The sequence below is a fragment of the Salvelinus sp. IW2-2015 genome, unplaced genomic scaffold, assembly GCF_002910315.2.
Source record: "Salvelinus sp. IW2-2015 unplaced genomic scaffold, ASM291031v2 Un_scaffold2917, whole genome shotgun sequence".
Lineage (NCBI taxonomy): Eukaryota > Metazoa > Chordata > Actinopteri > Salmoniformes > Salmonidae > Salvelinus > Salvelinus sp. IW2-2015.
Window position 1 is genome coordinate 72,819 of NW_019944214.1, and position 7,508 is coordinate 80,326.

The 7,508-nt window shown below is 40.5% G+C and overlaps 1 pseudogene; it reads left to right on the forward strand.

The window, feature by feature from the left end:
• Window positions 1-1,092: 1,092 nt before the first annotated feature.
• LOC139025599 (prokineticin receptor 2-like) overlaps window positions 1,093-7,508 on the forward strand; it is a 20,727-nt pseudogene continuing 14,311 nt past the window's right edge.

Sequence of the window (7,508 nt, forward strand, 5' to 3'; positions counted from 1 at the left end):
CCAGATATATTGAATAGTAGAATATACTTTCTGGTGATACTCCGGGTTACTGGACAGACAGAGATGATTCTACGTCTCAAAACAATAGACTAACTACAATCTATTAGAGTAGAAATCATTCAATTCTATCGAAAACATTCTGCACAGGGACTGGAAAAACTCGCAGCAGGCGCATAACTCGCTTAGCTGATAAAACATTTGATCTTAAAATAGTTTTGTATCTCATTGCTTTTTATCCAATATATTGCGAAGTACTGTTTTTTCCCCCTACAGTTTGCTCATCTGTTTATCATGTTCATTGAAGTATATTAACACTATTTCATCTACTACTGTCATACACTGTGTTGATTGCTACCTTCTAGAATAATCCTCCACATTAACACACAGCGCATCTTATTGGTTAGTGGAAGGAGGGCCTCTCTCTCCCTGCCCCTCCCTCTCACCCCTCCCTCTCTCCCTGCCCAACCTCTCACCCCTCCCTCTCACCCTGCCCTGCCCCAACCTCTCACCCTGCCCTCCCCTCCCTCTCACCCTGCCCTGCCCCTCCCTCTCACCCTGCCCTGCCCCAACCTCTCACCCTGCCCTGCCCCAACCTCTCACCCTGCCCTGCCCCTCCCTCTCACCCTGCCCTGCCCCTCCCTCTCACCCTGCCCTGCCCAACCTCTCACCCTGCCCTGCCCCAACCTCTCACCCTGCCCTGCCCCTCCCTCCCTCTCACCCCGAGAGGGTTTATGGGAAAACTACAACTTGTATTGTAAACAATGATCCATTCTTATAAGTGAATACTATTTTAATAGGAATGTTAAATAATACACATTGGCTGTTAAGCCAAGTATATTAGGACTGTTGCCTCCCATTTAAGTTTGTGATGGTAATGACGTTTGTTTTTTTATTATAATTACTAGGTGGAGTTTGCTAGCTACAGTATAGCCTAGCTTTTAGCTAGCAGCTCTGTAAGCTAGCTTGACTTGCTAGAAAGTTATAGAAACAAGTTGAGGAAAAAGTCACTAAACAAAACATGTTTTATTATCATCTGAAACAGTATGTTCCTCCTATCTTGAATGAAAAGGTCATATTTTTCAATCTCCCCAAATGAAAGCAATCCCTGATGAGAGGCTGTCCAGTAGCGGAACGAGACCACAGGAGGTTGGTGGCACCTTAATTGGGGAGGACAGGCTCGTGGTAATGGCTGGAGCAGAATGGGTGAAATGGCATCAAACACGTGGTTTCCATTGTGTTTGATTCCATTCCATTCGCTCCCTTCTGGACATACTGTATTCTACAACCACTGTGATTATTATTATTTGACCCTGCTGGTCATCTACGAACATCTTGGCCATGTTCTGTTATAATCTCCACCCGGCACAGCCAGAAGAGGACTGGCCACCCCTCAGAGCCTGGTTCCTTTCTAGGTTTCTTCCTAGGTGGGAGTTTTTCCTAGCCACTGTGCTTCTATATCTGCATTGCTTGCCTTTTGGGGTTTTAGGCTGGGTTTCTGTATAGCACTTTGAGACATCAGCTGATGTAAAAAGTGCTTGATAAATACATACATTTGATTGATCCAGTATGGCGCCATTTGAACAGATTCGAAATAATTAGTAGGACAAGCGTTAATCCTCATTGTGATGTCTTCAGATTGAGTTTAGATGTAGTATAACATTAGCTAGCTAGCTAAGATTGAGGGTAGAGCACCAAATTGTTAGCTAGCTAACGTTAGCATTGCTAGCTATTTCTGACAAACATTGCTAGCTGATGGCATCATTGCCATCTCTCTAAAGTAAACTTGATGACTTCATAATGATGGCAAAGTTGTTTTCCATTAATTATTTGTCTACTTTAGCAATGTCATCGTATTTCCAGGCCACTATAGTGTACATTTGACAAGACAGTCATTAGCCACCGTTCAGAAAGATTTAACCATCAGGCAGACATCAATATGCCAGTTCTGTACAACTCTCCAGTTGTCATTACAATAACAGGCCACCAGGTGGCGATAGTTCTCCTGTCTGTCTGTGTCTCTCTCTCGCTCTCTTTTCACTGTTCTCATGTGTAAACCCCTCTAATAACCACAGTGACTGTAGGGAAAGTCAACCTCTAGTTGATTAAAACCACATTCACATTAAACCTAGAGAATAAATCACAGAACACATGTTCATATGACTCCTATTAGAATACCGATAAACTCTGATTGGACTAATGTTTAGAACCTCTAGTAATGGGGCTGACTTATTGGCTTGGCTACAGTGTATTGTTAGAGATAGAAGTATGAGTGCGTCCCAAATGGGCACCCTATTCCCTAAATAGTGCACAACCAGCAGTGCTCCATGTAGAGAAAATAGTACCATTTGAAACACAACCAATAACTAGGCCTGCCTAATGGCTATTTGAAATACCTTGAGGGGTGTAAGTATTAAAAAMGTATTTTACAATGACTGAAGAGTGCCGTTTCAAAGACCATTTAATTATCATTGTCAGAGGATACTGAAGACAATGTTGTAAAAAAACGTCATTTATAATAATTGTGAACCACATGGTATGTGATTGTTTCTACTGGCTCTGCCTAAGGCCCAGGCTTTGTGACGCGGGGKGTAGAGCGCTTAACCTCTGCAGGGTCATCGAATCGGCTGCTCTCTCTCTCTGCATTGGTCGGCTACGTCCGTGGCAGCGATGGGATATTCTCCCTGGTTATCAAAGCTTCTTCCCAATAACACGGCAGTTCTATCTACATTCCCTTCTCCACACGGAAAATATAAAAATATCTCTAATTGACAACAGGAGCATTATTTGTTTCTAGTTAGCAGACAGTCTGTTAGTAATACTCTATGTTGGATGCAGTAGTTCACCAGCGGCCTGACCCTGCTCTATGTTGATGCCAACAGTTCCCAGGGACCTGACTGCTCTATGTTGATGCCAAAGTTCACCAGGGACCTGACCTGCTCTATGTTGATTGCCAGGGTAGTTCACACAGGGACCTGACCTGCTCTATGTTGATGCCACAGTGTCTCACACCTTGACAGGGACTGAAACCTGCGTCCACAACCTTCTCTAGAGTTTCTTTCGCACTTATTACTGAAATGCCTTCTTTGGTAGTCTCCCCGAAAAAACAGCATCCAGCAGGCTGCAGCTTTGTGCAGAACAGAGCTTGCCAAGGTCTTCACAGGACTGGAGATCTGCCCACATCACCCCATTCCTAGCCTCTCTCATGGCTTACCCATCCAATTTCAGATCAACTTCAAATCCTCCTGTTAGTCTTCCAAATCCCCTTAATGCTTCTGGTCCCATACTCAGTGCAACTCCTCAGCCCCAAACAGGTCTTCAACGTTCCGTCAAAGACCGGCCTAAAAACGTGTCTCCCACCCCTACAAGGCCCCAGACACCACTGCCTTTTAAGTCTGAACTCAGAAAACTTCTTCAAGACTGGCTTTCGCTTAATGGATCTATGTTGTGCTATCAGTTGTTGGGTCTTAAACAATTTATTTTCCAAAGTTATATTGTTTTGTCCCTTAGTACCTCCCTTATTATTTTCCTGTATTTTGTATAGTACTAGACCGCTAGCTTCTTTTCAATTTCTGGTGTATTTTAGCCTATAATAAAGCTTTTTGATTTTAATGTTACTCTCATGAAAGAGCTTTGTGATTTCCGTCTGTAAAGGAAAATCGCTCACAACATGATTTACTATTGTTATAAAAAAAAAAAAAAAAAAAAAAATAACAAAACTAAAATTTTTTTAAATTTTTTGTAAATACAGAAATAAAAAAAATATAAAAAAAAATTTACAAAAATTAAAATAAAAATTTTGTTTTATTTTAATTTTGTTTAAATAAAATTTATTTAAAAAAAAAATTGATAAAACAAAAAAAAATAAAAAAATAAAATAAAAAAAAATAAAAAAAAAAAATAATAAAAAATGTAAAAATAAAATATTAAAATGTTTTTAATCAAAAAAAAAAAAAAAAAAAATAAAAAAATAAGAAAAAAAAAATAAAAAATATAAAATAATGAAACTTTATTTTTTTTTATAAATAGAATAATAAAAATTTTAAAAATAAAAAAAAAATGTTATAAAAAAAAAAATAATTTTTCTAAAAAATTTTTTTTAGTTTATTGTTGGAGAAAAAAAAAAAAAAATAATAATGAATTATTTTTTTTCAACTTTCTATAGTTTGATACAATTATGTAATCTGGGTAGGTTTTTACAAATGTAGGGCTAGCTTTTGTGTGAAGGGAGAGCTAATCGCCTATGCAGTAGCCTATTATCTAGATGGTGAGCCTAAAAAATCATTTTTTGCTCAGATGTTTTTTCACAAAGATTAGACTAGATCATGCATGTACAGCTTACCAAAATTATGTTGTGTTCCATATTTCGCCACTGTTCACCCAAACAACGTCCAGTACAGGACTACCTGTAGTTTATATAGGTGCCTCTTACTTTATATTGTCAACTAGTGCTGGTTGGGTATATTATGAAGATTTGGATACAGTCGGTTTAATGATACTAATGTAGACCATTTATTTGAACTAGTTGAGTAAGCTGAAATACCTCAAGATCATAAATTATCATGCATTAAATAACGGCAGAAGTGTTCTCCAAATTACTGGAATATAACATGTTTTTTGATAGCATTATCATCAATTCTTGTCAAACACTTTTTTTTGGGGGGCTAAATCTTGTACTTAATTGTGTATTTTTTTGTGTGTGGGTGTTGTGTGTGTGTGTGTGTGTGTGTGTGTGTGTGGGGGGGGGGGGGGGGGGGGGTACAGGGCAGCAATACACACATTTGTATAATTTCATGTTAGCTCGGCATCCACCCATGGCCTGCACTTAAAAAAGAATACTTAATTTTTTTTTAAGGTACGCAAATACAGAAGCATTGAATCACCGCATGATCATACCACAGAGCAAAAAGTCACTCCCACCCCAATCTCCCAACGCATCCAACAATGTCTCCACCCCCCCTAGCAACTAGGGTTGCTTATCAGTCCATTTAAAAATATATATATATACTATATTACTAGACATCAGTCTTTCGGGAGCCCAGATAATTTATTTATAAATTCCCTCATTGGAATGGTTCGGGTAGTTGGGTTTCCCAAGAACTCCATAGGCTGACTCAAGTTTGTAAATATAGAAAGGAGTTTGCCTGGTAAGGTGTATAATCGTCGTTGCAGAATCTTGGATATTTCCGCAACCATTACTGTCTATGATATAAGCAAGAGTATAAAAGCTTAACAAGGGTACTAAAGCTTGACATAAAACACCTTGACGCTCAATAAACTCAACTTCCAACTGCTTTCTTTTGCATTTTGTCTGTCTTTTTCCGCTTTGTGTTCCCAGGTACATGGCCATCGTCCCCGCCTAATGAAGCCTCGCATGAAGTTACCGACGGCCTACAGCCTGATCTCTGGGCCGTAGTGGATCGTACCGATCGTTCAGATCTCCATCCCCTCTACCTATTTCTTCTGAGCACCAACACTATGTACCGCGCGACATCCTCCAGTCAGAGCACACGCCCGTCTGCGCCAGATTCCTGGCCGTGGGATCACAAGCTCTACTACCGCTTCTACTTTCCTCTTCATCTTTTGCCCTGGAGTCCGCCGGGGACATGGCGTCAAGGCCTGTGCTAGCGCCAGGATCTTGGCGGGAGCTGTGGTTCAAGAGCGTACCTGGCTTCCAGACAGAGCAGATCCGGAAGCGGCTGACAAGGCGAGCAGGATCGGTGGTGGTGCTGATTCTGGTGCTGGCTTGCCTACGTGCTCTGCTGGGCGCCAATACTACGGCTTCACACTGTGCGGGACTTCCACCCCCACAATGATCTCCAGGGACAGAACTCCCTGGAGGCCCTTTCTACATATCGCGTGCACTGCCATGAGCAACGGGGTTTATCAAACACGCTGTGTTTCGTGAGCGTCCGCGACAACGCCAAGTGCATGCGGGACCAGTGATCGGGCTGCTCTGGAAGTCCTGTCAAATGTGCGCGGACGACGGCGGATGAGCACACTCGTCTTTTAGCACGACAGAGGAATGTAGCGTGCACACGCCTGAGATAGAGGCCTGATTCCTGAGACGATCGATACTATCGATAAGGTAGACACCACTAGTAGGCCAAGTTATTCTTGGCATGTTGCAACCACTTTTCCCATTCTTTAAGATGCCAAAACGGGTGAGATATAAGATTGAGCTCAAGGGAACGGTTTGGCATTGCAGAGGTCCCAGACTGTTGAACCACAGAGTAGGGCTGAACGATGACGGAAAAAAATCGAATAGCGATTTTTTTTCTGAACCAAATATTGCGATATACGTGGATCGAAAACACTTGGGTAAATTAATCAATAAATAACAATTTACATTTAGAAGCAAAGTGGAAAGCAGCATGTTCGTTGTTGGACAATGTGTTAACTGCAGTTGGACCTAAAGAACAGCATGCAACCTTAGAGTGAATCTAACAGCGAGGTAGGAGTAATCGCGCTGCTCCGTAGTGACAGGCGGCGGGGCTTTGTATGTGGAAGCAGGCGCAAGAGAGAGATGACGGGTAAACTATAAAAACGGACGTTACACGCAGCTGAGTGGCGTTTTCAAAATATTGGCATGTTTGCGATCGGACATTGCACATCTCAATATTGCGATTTTGATGTGAATTTTGATTCATTGTCCTGCAATGTTGATAACTTAAGTTCGACTAGTAAACGCCTCACATTGTCACTGCTATCAATGGAGGCCATTTGTGAAAAAAAACGTGAAAGTTGATGAATTAGAATTTTTCTTCAACAATGTGGAATGTCCTCCACGAGGAGGGCCTTAGACTTGAAAGGATTTTTCCTAATTCAAGAGAGCTTTGATTTTGATGAAGATCCTGGAGGTTACTAAACCCAGGTTAATTTAGGTGGTTATTTCAGTCTCAATGTCTTACAATAAGTATTGATTTCCAAGTTTTATAGTGCTTTCTAATACACATGTGTATATGAAATATTAACATAGTTTTTAAATAAATAAAAAGGGTGCTCTCGATTCCTTTTCTTTAAAAAAAATATTTAATAAATTCCCAAGGAAAGATTAGCAGATTTATGGAACTCGAGAAATCTAAAATAGAATTGTGGCGTGGGGGCTAGCTCGACAATTAAGAGTTTAGGTTTAAAATAATTAATTAAGACGTGCTTTCTTGTTTTGACACTTTATTTTAACCATACATATCTCAAACACATGATTGAATAATCATTCCATTTCACAAATCCAGACACATTACTTTTACTTTGACATTTTCTAACAATGCCATTCCCAACCAGCACCTAACACGACAGTGCTTCTTATGGCAGGTAATCATGAGACCAAAGTGGAGATACAGTGGTAGTGGTGACCATTTAACGAAGAACATAATCCCATATTTAAAGTATTAAGTTTACCCAAGCCAGCTACCAAATTGGCACAATCCCAAGTTAAGCATTTCACATTGTATTCTTTGCATGTAAACAAATAACATTTTTATTTGACAATGGCCAATCAGAGGGAGTCA